Source organism: Camelus dromedarius, chromosome 13, assembly GCF_036321535.1.
Source record: "Camelus dromedarius isolate mCamDro1 chromosome 13, mCamDro1.pat, whole genome shotgun sequence".
NCBI lineage: Eukaryota > Metazoa > Chordata > Mammalia > Artiodactyla > Camelidae > Camelus > Camelus dromedarius.
The window spans coordinates 59,564,960-59,578,504 of NC_087448.1; positions in this window are offsets into that span (position 1 = coordinate 59,564,960).

A 13,545-nucleotide genomic window follows, 5' to 3' on the forward strand; every position below is an offset into this window, starting at 1 on the left:
GTTTCCTGTTTTTGAGTCCATTCTGAAACACGGTTGATTTTCTTATGTTTGGAAATGGTTCCTAGCACAAGAAAATGTGCACTTAACCAAACAATAAGAATCCTGAATTCACCTCTACCTGGTGGAGATTTTTGAAGGTTATGGACAAAATCTTGGGAAGCATGCAATGAAGTTGGTTCATTTTCCTAAGGTTTTAGAAACCATAAGGGAAGGAGATGAAAAGAAGAATAAAGACTGGTTAAGATAGGGAAAAGGGGATTTATAAGATTCAGAAATATTGTGGCCAGGAGTAAAAGAGAGATGTGTTTGCTATAGCGGGAAGGAAATTAGATTCCAGAGTTAAAATCTTAGCTGTGACACCTCCTACCCCTGAGAGCTTGACAAAGTTATATAACTTCTCTGAGCCTCAGTTTCCTCAGTCTGTGAAGTGGGCATCATAACACTAAGCGAATAGGGCTGTGGTGAAGATAAAAGCAAGTGCCTTTAGGTAAAGGGCCAAGTGCAGAGCCTGACACATTGGCAGTGCTCAGGAGGGATGTTTTAAGTTCCCTCTAGGAATATTTCATGTTCATTGAAAGACTATTAACTTTTCACTGGCAACTTAGGTAGCTGGTATTTTTAAACCATGTCTGTTTTTTGTTAAACTTGGTCAATTCTCTGTTAGGAAAGACTATTGATAATTATGGCATCAGGTACAGCAGCCCAAGACCGGCGACCTCCTATTTTTGGCGGCCGTATATGTAGCATCTTCCGCCCCCGTCAGCCCCAGGGGGGCCGCGGTCCTGATAAGAAGGAGGAACCCAACGCCGGCCACAGCGCTCTGCTTTCTCATTCCGCCACCACCTTGATCAGTCAGTGCACATTCCTGCCCAATCTCGTTGGAGATTTGAATTACACGTTGTTTGCTAAACCTGACACTTGGCCAAAGAGGTACTTAGTGGCACTTATGAAAGAACTAACGATCGAATGACACAACCTTGCCAAAGCATCATTATCTTTCTGTTGAGTGATATTTTAAGCCTTGCTGTGCTTCTGATTCCTTTGAAGAGTGCAATCTCCACAGAAGGGCTTGCTTAAGATGACCCTGTTTGAAGACGGTGAATAATGGCTGGAAAGTGTGAGGCTGCTCCACACCGCGACCTTCCACCAGCAGGGGCAGGGGGCTTACTTTGAAGTTGGCATAAGTGCTAGTCCGTGATAGCAAACCTCTGCACGTGGAGCGCTCCAGGAGAAGCCTGCCTCAGCTTCCATTTCTCCAAATGTCACTGAATCACTTAAACTTTTATAATTTGTTATAGTCATCTATATGGAGAAAAAATTGAAGTTATATATTTTTTAAAACCTCACAGAGAGGAAAAATAATTAGATATTTGCTATCATTTGTATTTCTCCATTTAGGCTTTTTAAAACATTGTAATGCATGTAGGAGGAAATTCAACTTTAATGATGTTGATGAAGTAAGCAATTCATTAGCTTCAAAATGAATAAAAATTTAAAAAAAAATATGGATCCAACGGTTTGTGCTGAATTTAAGGCCACTTGTTTATAGGAAATATTTTCATGTCAGAAATGATAAATAACCCTTCCTAGTCCACATCTTAGAATCTTCTCTTCCCCTTGACTTAAATTTTGCAAAAATTTAATGTGTCTGCCATGTTCCAAACGCTGTGATAAGTACATAGAGTAAAAAATTAATAGGCAATAATCTCTGATCCCCAAGCTGATATTCTGATGGGAGGATAAATAAATGCAGGAACAAGTTAAAATTCCAGAAGAAATATATTTGAGTTAGGTACATAGTATTAAAGAGGGTCATAAGGAAAGATTCTTAATTTAACCTGAGGGAATCAAGGAAGTCATCCTGGAGGAGGTGAAAGATGAAGTAAAATGTTAAGAAGATATGAGTCAGATGAACATGTGGTGGTGGGCAGTGGATAGAGGATGACATTCTGGGTAGAAGGGGAAAAAAAATCTAGAGTGGATGTGGTTTTAAAAATATCAAGTAGTTAAAAAAGCCTATAACGAAAGTTGTGACTGAGAAATGGAAGGTGAGTATGAATATAAGGAAAAGATGAAGCAATCATTTTCTAAATTCTTAAATTGTCAATGACTGGTCACTTATGGTGACCAGCAGAGGGGCTTCCCTGAGTGCAGAGGTGTCCAGGGGAGACTCCTTGGTCAAAAGAAACATGTGCTCTTTCTGTCGTAGACATAGAGCAGCCTCCCCATCACATTACTTTAGGAGAAATTGATACAAAGTTTGCAATACGTCAAATCCTTATAAACTCTTTTGTGCTTTCATTTTAATTTTTTTAGCAACGAATTAGGACATTTTCGAGGTGAAGAACTAGTTCCCCACTGCATTTTTCTATTTTCCCTCTGTCTTTAAGATACATCCCAGCCTCATCGTTTTTCAGAAGACTTTAATGTGTAATATCCAGAGTTCTTTCATTGTGGCCACCTAAATATGCAGTCCACAACACTGATGTGGCCTTTATGACATTTTATTTTAATTATTATGTTAATTACCTTCCCCATTAGACTGGCATAATTGAAGGCCTCATTTATCTATGTTTTCAGTATTTTTATAAGGTATAGCAAATAATAGACATTCATAAATATTTATTTCATGTATAAATACAGTGAATTTCCTTTGCCTTCATTCAGTCTCAAGTAATATACACTAGAATCTCTCAGTTTCCTTGAGAAATTGTCCCTCAGATGGCTAAACAGTGCGCAAACAGCAGGGCGCCATCTGTCTGGCCCCCTCCCCTCCACGCGCTCTCCCCCTCCTCACTCTGCTCCAGCCGCGCTTGCCTGTTTCTTGAACAAGCCACGCCCCTTTCTCAGCCCCTTCTCGGAACCTTCGCCCTTGCTCTTTGTCGTGCCCTGGATGTCCTCACAGCTCACTCTTACATTTGATCCTATTATTGCCTAAAATGTCACGTTATAAGCTAGGAGCACCACCTCCCCATCCTTCCTCTATCCAGCACTCCCAGGAGTCCCGCCCTGCTTAATTTTTTCCTCTGAAGCATTTAATGTATCATTTAAAATATCTGTTTATAGTCCACGTCCTTCCACCAGAATGTAAGTTCCACCATGTCAAGGGTGTTCTGGCTTAGAACAGGGCCTCACAAGCCGTTAAAAGAACAGGTGGATGAAAGACAAAGGAATGAATGAAAGAAGGTATGGAGAGTAAGATCAGACAGTTCTTCCCACGTGAGATACCCCCATGACAGTATGGTCTGAAGTAGCCCTGCAGCAAATCTTTAACTCTTCCCTTAGGACCTTGTCCCCCCAACAAACTGACCTTTGAGGGTTAAGAAATGACACTTAATCTCTGATTCTCTGCCTTTGTCTGTTCCTCAGCGTCCTTCTGTGATCAGTGGGGACAGTGTGTTGTATTTCTCCTCTACATTTTTTTCTCCCACCAGATGGCACTATGCCTTCAATATTGAAAACTCTAGGTGTGTTTAGATTAGTCTTCTTTGTTCTTTTCTGTACTATGTGAACCTTCATATTTAATGAATGGGTTTCAGTCCCAAGATCCACAAATGTTAATGACATGTGCTGAACTAAAAGCCCTAAATGCTACTCCTCTAAAATGAAAAAGCAGCTGAGCAATAATTATATTTTATGAAATATTTATAACAGCCAAACACACAAGCAGTAAGTACATTGATTCACACACCACCAAAGAAACTTGATTCCTGTGAAGTTTTAAGTATGAAATGCTACATCCTCACATGGCAAAACTAAGGAGATGAAGATGGTAAATAACTGATGTGGAATGAACGTATGCACACTCACAACACGCTGTATAGTGTATATGATATAATATCCTAGCTAAATTTGCCAGAGAGCTGCTCAAGTCAGGTTTGACAAAAATGACTCCCAAAACTTACACTGCGGGGCAGCCTGAGCCCTGGAATATTTCATGGAAGTTCTACATTCACGGAAGAGGAATTTGTCATTATTGCTCTCTACATAAAGAGAAGGGTGGATGAGGTGCGGTCTTCTGCTTTTTAGCTCTGTTCATACAGACGTACAGAAGAAATACAGAAATCCACATCGTTCTCCCCTAACTTACATAGAATTGTCAATAGTGTGGGTAACACACTTTCCAAATCTTTAATTTGCTTTAAACAATGTTTTCAAAGTCGTTGTAATAGCTTCCAGGTTTTACTAAAATCATGCATTCCACAGAGAGCAATTTAAACATATTTGAGAGGACTTCAAAGTATCTGTCATAGAATCATCTCATATGGTAGTTTTTAAAAACTTTTTGAAGAACCTCCATATTGTTGTCCATAACGGCTGCGCCAATTTACATTCCCGTCGACAGTGCACAGGGACTTCCTTCTTTTCACACCTTCTCCGGCACTTGTCATCGCTTGTATTTTTCTAATAGCCATTCCAACAGGTGTGAGGTGATATTCCACTGTGGATTTGCATCTCCCCAGTGATTAACGATGTTGAGCATCTTTTCACGTACTTCTTGGCTATTGATGTGTGCCTCATTTCTTTGGAGAAACGGCTCTTCCAGTCTTCTGCCCATTTTTAAATCAGACTGCATTTTTGCTAATGAGTTGTATGAGTTTCTTATATATTTTGGATATTAACGCCATATGAGACAGATGGTTTACAAATATTTTCTCCCATCAGTAGGTTACCTTTCATTTTCTTGACTGTTTCCTTTGCTATGTAGAAGCTTTTTAATTTGATGGGGTCTCATTTATTTTTGCTTTTGTGACTTATGCTTTTGGTGTCAGCCAAAAACAATCGTTGCCAAAATCAATATCAAGGAGATTTTTTCCCTAGGTTTTCTTCTAAGGATTTTGGAATTTCAGGTCTAACTTAGTGGCCATTGTATAATTATGTTTGGTGAACTCAGCTGAATTGTATAAAAGAACATAATACACAAGAATTAGAATGGGGATGACTTCTCGGTTTATTATAGTGACTACCCTTGGATAATGTTTCAGGGGAAATAATTAATTGGTATAAAAGATTTGGAGATGAATCTTGTATATTGGTCTCAAAAAGATACATAGAAGACAGAGAAGGCCGTGACAAAGTTGTCAGTGGCACGTCTCTGATATTATATTTCTTTGATCTCCCTTGAGCAGAACAGTCACACTCCTAGTTGACCATATGTACACAAAACACCCGGGGGAATGTTGCTTTCTGGGAAGAAAATCCTAGAAGTCTTCTACCTCTCAAGTCAACCTCCATTTTTTTTCTTGTATGCCTTATTTTGCTGGGAAGATGAAACATGCTCATCCAGATTTTACAAAGGCTGTGATATATTATCTAAGAGTTAAAAATACAAATACACCTGTACTGATTTAGTACATTCATTAATTAATTAGTTAATTAATGTATTCAGATGTCTGGTGCTTTTGGATGTGCTTTTGTAAATCAAACGGACTATGGTTTAGACTTTGAGCTGAGAATAGGCAAAGGAGGTCATTTCTCCAGCTTCGGTTGGAGTTTCTCTAGAACAGCGTTGCACAAGGATTCTCCCAGGATGCCTTTCTGCACTTCGGCTCTTTCCCTTGTTAGGCTGCTCAACCTTTGCATGACTGAGTAACTGCTACACACAGTTCTTCTGACTGTTCAAACATATTGTTACATGCCTGCTCAGCAATTTACAATAGTTTTATTTGAGGCAGTTTTCATGGTATTTAATATTTAATATGCCCTTACTTAATACCAAAAGTGTAGCTGAGAGAATGAATATTTACCAAAGACTGAAGAATAACCAGGCCATCAATTCCTCTACAATAGCTTTTTGAAAAAATTTTTATTTTATTGAGTTATAGTCAGTTTACAATGTTGTGTCAGTGTGGAGCACAATTTTTCAGTCATACATGAACATATGTATTCATTTTCACATTTTTTTTTTTTGGCTGTGAGCTACCACAAGATCTTGTATATATTTCCCTGTGCCATACAGTATAATCTTGCTAATGTATTCTTCTACAATAAGCTTTTAAAAAAAACTTGCTATCATTTAAAAAAATTGAAGTATAGCCATTTTTTAATAGTAAAAATTTGTTTTCAAACAAACTCTCATGAAGGACTCTAAGAATTTAAATGAATTGCTCCTTACCTGGAACCCGAGGCCTTCCACTGGAACCTCTTTTGAAAACCATTGCAACAGCGATGCTAAAGTCTTTGGTTGAATTGCCCAGAATAACAGACTTCTGCAGAGCCTGACACAATTCTTCTGGCCGCCTGCTAAACAGCTTTAATTGGATTACACGTGGCCAAGATTATACTGGCTTATGTTGAGACACAAGGAGCAGCCATGTATTTGTTGTTTTAATACTGTTGAAATTGCTCTGCATTATATTGCATGGCTTGTTGTGTGTAAGGACCTGAGATTTGAGTTTCTTTCCAGTCTTACTATAGGGGATAGTTTGTTTGTATCTGATGGATTCTGTGGATATGATAACTGATTCCTATAGAACCATCTTTCTGTTTCTTCTGCAAAAAATGTCACTAGGGCTTGAGGGCTTGTAGTAAACTGACTTCTGCCTATAACATGTCTTTCTTGTTTCTCTTTTCTCTTTGTAGGTTTTCAAATATATGGTGAGCTGCTTTTCAGTGTATCATTTTTTTTAATGTGTTGGATTATGTTTCTGATATTTTCAGCCATACCACTCTGAGTCATGATACGACTGTGTGTGATATATGCATACACACACATGTAAAAAGTATGCACGCATTAAATATATACACAAACATGCATAGTACGTCCACTTATATAAATATATGCATATATTCATACATAAAGAAAAATGCAAAATATTAATCGTCTAGAGCTCTTGTGACATTATAGTGACCTTGATATAGTTCTTTTATTTTAAAAATTGCCTTCAATGAAATTTTATTTTAAATCATAGAAAGTAATGATTATAGAATTTTATAGACAAGGTTAAAGACACAATGTATAAGAAATGGTAGTTCTTTAGAGATACAGCGGGAGGTAGCACAGAAGTAGTTCTTAGTGTCTTTGGGTCCTGAGTTTAATTCACATCATCATCCTTAAGAAGGAGAGGCAGGCAAGGCTGGAATCCAGAAGCCATGGTTGTCTCATTGATCTCAGCTCTTGGAGGGCAACCTAACTTGACTCCCCAATAGACAGTAAGAATGTGGCTACTGCTCAGTTCCTAGTTAGCTGAGGATTGACGCGGGAACTGGTGTGTGATTGAATCTGCATGTAAAGGTGCCCATCCCTCACTTTCTTCACTGCCTGATGGATGCTGTCCCGCAGGCTCTCCTCAGAAGGCTTCCTGTGTGCAAATGTCCGTCTCAGGATCTGGTCCCCTGGAAACCTGAACTACAGCAGTTGGTTCCAGGAATACACCAACCATGAAGGAAGAACCTGGGATGGGAATTTAGAACTGAATAACCACTCGCCTGATGACAGCATGGCACCATCTCTGGTAATAGATGAAGTGTGGGCAGCACTGGAGGTACAGTAACTAAAACTCTTCAGTGGTGAGCTAGGATGGGCCACTGCAGTACTTCTCAGTGGCGTAATATTATCCACCCCACGCCTTTCCCACCTGGGACACCTTCACCTTCTAAACATCTTGTGCTACACAGGACGGCTCCTGCACAACAAGGCATTGTCCTGCCCCAAATGCCAATAGTGTAGAGGTTGAAAGCCCCCTGAGCTATCAATAGAAAAGAATCCACTTGTTGGCGCAGTATTTCAGGTGTTGAAGAGGTTGGGGGAAATTAGAATTTATTTATGCTCAAGAATAATAGAACGAGACGGTTCTTACTGTGAAGGTTTGAGGGCGAATAATCAAAGACAAATCATACTTGGAGGCAAAGTGAAAGTGAAACATCCCTTGGCAGCATATAAAGAGTCTCAAGTCTCCTACGGTAAAACCTTGGCATCAGGTCTGGTGATTAATTACAAGGGTAACTGAACTCTGGGGAAGTTTGAATTCTCAACCTAAACAAGTCTGCTCTGCCAAGATGGGAGCTGTGACCCAGAGCAGTGGGACCTCAGACTTGGGATGTGGCATTTGGGTGGACTCAGTTGAAAGCCTGGCAATCCAGGTCATCCCCGCTCTCTTGGCGAGCGGACCTCTCACCGCAGCGCCACCTGCCCCCCACCAGTGAAGACAATGTAGAAGGCTCTGCCTTGGAAGACGTCACGTGCTCCCCTTAAGCTCTGCTCCTACCTCCCTGACAATCAGACCAATGACTCGGTTTATGCAACAACAAAATCTAGGCAGCAAAGTCCCGGTCTTGCTAAAGGAGAAAAGGGACAAAGTATAGAAGTAGTTGTGAGACCCAGGAAACATGAACAGGACCGTATATCTGGGACTTGATCCCAATCGTGCTGGATCCAGGGAGACAGAATATATCGTTGGATAAGTGTTTGTTGATATAAAAGTACTCTCTTGTAACACAGGATATAGTATTTAAAAAGACCCTTGGGAAATGGTGCTAATCTCCTGCTAGGCTGATTCTCAGAAGCTTGGAAAACAAAGGCTCACTCTAAGTGAAGCAGAAATGCCACTGAAGATGGTGATGAATGGATCAGTCGCTCAGAGAGGTGGGAAGGCTGGAGTGGATGTACTCTAGGAGACTTCTGTTACTGCAGGAGTCTATGCCCCAGAGCATCGGGGAGCCCAGATCTGCAGTGACGCGTGTTATCATCGGCCCTGGCCTGGAGGAGGCAGCCCCCACCCAGAGCTCCTCTCCAATGCCGCTGCTGCTCCTCCATTATTGCTTCATCAACAGTGTCTTCAACAGGCTGATGGACTTAGGTGTGTTAGATCCAAAGCTGTGTTTGTCACTCTACATCTAACTACTTCTTAAATAACAATAACAACTACAAGATAAAAGATGAACACATGAAGTGCAGGGCATCTTTAGGGCACTGAGGTTATTTCATAAGACACTGTAATGGTGGATATATGATATCCACCATAGCCCAGAGAACTGTAGCACACAAAGAGCACATTTTAATGCAAACTGTGAACTTCAGTTAATAATAATGTATCAAAAGTGACTCAATTGTAACAGATGTGCCACAATCGTGCAAGATCTTAATAACAGGGAAAACTGTGTGTAGGGTACGGATGCTTATGGAAACTCAGCGGTATCTGATTTTTTTTTTTTTTTTTTTGGTAAATCTAAAACCATTAAGAGTACAGTATATTAATTAAAAAATACAAACTAAATGGAATTTAACAGTATGAAAATTTCATTGATAGATTTTTTTTTAACGTGTTGGTTTACGTTTCTGATATTTTCAGCCACATCACTCTGAGTCATGATACAACTGTGTGTGATATATTAATACACACACATAAACAGTATGCACACATTAAATATATACACAAACATGCATGGTAGTCCACTTATATAAATAAATTTTAAGAAACTAATGTTTGTTAAGTTTTGCTGTAGTGCCAAAGAAGAATATCCACCATTATCTGAAAAGGCTGTTAAATACTCTGTCATTTTTCAATGACACATCTGTGTCAGGCCACGTGTTCTTCATGTAGTTCAACCTAAACCGCATGTCACACAAGAGTGAATATAGAAGCAGATATGACAATCCACCTGTCTTCCAGTAATCCCAATATTAATAAGATTTACCCCAAAATTAAGGAATGCCACTCTGCTCACTAATTTTTGAAAAAATATTTTAATAAAAATTATGCTATTTATATCAACATGCACTTATTATTTTAATTTTTAAATAAATCATAAGGACTTTTTAAAAAATAGGTAGGGAGCTACTTTGAGACTAGGTAAATACTTTGTTTCTTTCAAACTACCACTCTTTTTTTTTTATAACATCCACTGATTAGTCTTTTCTTGAATCAGTTTTTACTGTGGTGGCTGTTGGAAGGTGATATTCTAATTTCATCACTCTTTCTACATTTAATGGTTGGCATTTTACTGTAACGTAGAGTAATCCTTTCTTTCACTCACATATCACTCATTCATTTATGTTTTATGTCAGCCTGGACCCATGATGCTTATTTTACTCAATGGGTTATGATTAATTGTTATCGTTATTTATTTTGCTGCTCAAATTGCCCCACATTTGGACATTAAGGCCCTTTTAAGGTGATTCCTTTGCTCCTTGGCCATGTCTAAATAGTCTTCAATCTCTTCTTTCTGGTACCACGCAGTATTCCAGTCCCACCTTATACTTTCATTGCTCTGGAATCATCCATTTTCCCAGAGTCCTGTTTCTGTTTAGTGGAGAATAGTATTTAGAAACAAAGATCAGGATGCTAGGGTTGCTGATTGCTACTGGACTTCCAGAACTTCTCAGCAGGCAGAACTAGGAATATATATGATGTGCCCACTTAGATCTGTCTCTCTTTCTATAGCCATCCATCTATTTATATGTTAAAAACCATGAGTTCACAATTCCACTCCAACACTTCAGGATTTATTCTCACTTTCCCCATTTCTATATTTGTATTTTCTCAAGCAATGAGAAATCTGGCTTCCATAATGCTCAGTCTATTCACTTGGTTTTTAGATGCTGTATATAACTCATTTTTTTTTAAACCACATGAGTCATCTCCTTTGCTTCAACACCTCTGTGCATGGAGGTTCCTTCAGGCCAACTGAGGCCACATCCCCAGCAGCCGTTCTGACAATATGTTGAAGTCTTCCTTTCCCATCATCCTCTTTCACATTAGAGGGAACAGTGGAGAACGTTATTCTCCCTCTGTTCAGTATGACATCCAATAGGTGTTATGTAGCTACTCAGGGTCAGGTACATAATTTGCAGCCCCAGTACAAAATGAAAATCCAGGACCCCAGCAGGGGCAGGGAAGTAAATCTTCCTCTCCTATTTGGCAACCATCATAACTGTGGTTAAGTAAGCCAGAAAGAGAAAGAAAAATACCATATGATATCACTCATAAGTAGAATCTAAATAAAAAAAAGAAAAAATGAACTTATTTTCAAAACAGAAATAGATTCACAGACATAGAAAACAAACTTATGGTTACCAGAGGGGAAGGGGGTGGGAAAGGATAAATTGGGAGTTCAAGATTTGCAGATACTGACTGGTATATATAAAATAGATAAACAAGTTTACACTGTATAGCACAGGGAACTATATTTGATATCTTATAGTAGCTTACAGTGAAAAAGAATATGAAAACGAATATATATATATATATATTCAAGCATGACTGAAGCATTGTGCTGTATACCAGAAATTGATACAACATTGTAAACTGACTATACTTTAACTTAAAAAAATACAAAAAAAAAAAAATAAATACTTAAAAAAAAAAAACTTGGTTGATTGGGTGACCCCCTGCCCCAAGGGATTGCATCCTCCAAGTTAATACACACTTGGTACCTAGATCAAGTGTTGCAAGAGAGGCTTGGCCCCATCAAACATGTTCTGACACTGCCTGCCCAGGGACGGGATGACCATCATCATACACCCTCTCTAGACATCACAGGGTACACACAAGTGACCCTGACCTTCCCCATGACCCCTGCCCAGGCCCCCGTGGCAGTGAAGGGCAACAAGAGGAAGGTAAGCCCCTCCCCAGCAGCATGGCTCTGTTGCTGCCCTGGGTGGAAAGTGGCAGAGGTCAGGGAGTGGAGGCCGTAACGGGAGGCAGGGCAGGGCAGGACCCAGGGTATCAGAGGGTGGAGGGTGGCTGCTCAGAACTTTTCCCATGGAGTCCGGGAGGTGGAGAGAGTGTGGTGGGGTGGAGGGGTGATGTGTGGGCTCAAGCTCCAAGTTCTGGAGCTTTACGCACTGTCCCATTGGACTTTTATTTCAAAAACACAAGTTTAAAGATGAATTTATTGAAAATTTATAGATGGTGAACACAGAGCACTAATCCCCAAGTGCTGGGCCCTTTTGAGAGTAGAACCCTGTGCAACTGTACTGCTGACACATGGGTGAAGCTGGCCCTGTACCTGTCACAGAGTGAGGGATGGACACTCATCTTTGCCCTGGCTCCTCAAGACTGAATGGCGGGGGCAACATAGTCCCTGGGGACCTTAAGAGGGAGTTAGTGGAGACAGTAGAAAGTGGAGCCATATGTCATGGAGCCAGGTCGGGGAGTGGAGGCACACGTGGTGGGATGGATGAACAGGAAGAAGAGAGGCTCTGAGGTCTTGCTGGCACATGGTGGTATTCAGTGCGCCAGGATTTGTAGGGTTAGCGTTAACATGACCGCAATTGTATCTGAAGGATGTTCAAGCCGGAACTTTGGTGTATTTGCACCTCAGTTTTTCCCATCAGTCTAGTGGCTTATCAGCAATTGAGATCATCAACGCTTTTCCTTTGTTTCTGAAATCTTTGATATGTGATTATCACATAAAAGGTGCTCAAAACATGTCAGATGAATGAATCAATGACTGAAGAATAGAAGTAAGCCTCCCCATATGTCCAAACATCAAATTCAAGATAATTCCATCAAGTTAATATTATACTTGGTTTATTTCCTAGTACAATGAAAATACTGTATTTCCTTTTTTTCCCTTGCTGAATTATGGATGGATCTCAGTAAGATTTTGCAGGTTAGTCTAGGAAAAGAATCATTATTTTCATTTTTTTAGGAAGTAATTCCTCTGAGAATCAAAAAAACAATACGCAAATCAAATTTTGGAACATCCATTGGGGTTTGGAGTCTGCTTGCACGTACCAGTGAAGTGCGGGCTACATGAACCAAATAACCAGGCATCAAATCCAACAGTTAATATCATATCAAGTAATCATTTGATTTAATTTATCCAGGTCTTCCTGGACAATTTGTTCAGTAACTTTTATGTAATAAGAGAGGAGTAAACTGTGAATATGAGCACCTCTGCTGGAAGCGTGGGTCGTTGGAAGTTGCACATGGTCTCAGAAGCCCATGTCACAGAAGAACTCATGGTACTCATTTCTATCTCTAACCCACTTCTCTGTTGGGAGAGATTAAGGTGGAGATGCTAAGACAGAATGTTGGGAGAAGAATGTCTACTCCCTCCTTTTCCTTTGTATCTGCTGGGACTCAACTTTTGAGATTAATGGCAGTGACAAAGAATGCACCTGTCAGACCTTTCTCCCCTCAGATAAAGCTGCTCCCAGGAAAAGTTCTGAACCTGGCGATGTGTCCTATCGGTGATCTCAGTCTCCACTTCCTCTGTTTATCCTGATTTGGATACTCAGTGTTTTAATGGCTTTTCTACTATACTTGATCAAAGTGTGTTCACAAGGTATGATGAATAAAGCAGTTAACTAGAGTTAAGAGACCTGAGTTCAAGGTCAGGTTTTGGAGCTTAGTGGTTACTTAACCTTGAGAAACCCACATGCTCTCTCCGAGTCTCCATTTCATCATTTGGGAGATCACTATACTGACCCTGTCTTGTGAATTATGTTTATTTATAAAGTAATATTACAATCTGTTCAAATACAAACACTTTAAACATACATCCTGAGTGAGAAGCTTGATGGGTCAGCTTTTCCATGCTTATATTAAATTTAACAACAAATTATTATCTTTGCCCTTTGGCCAAATACATAAAAAT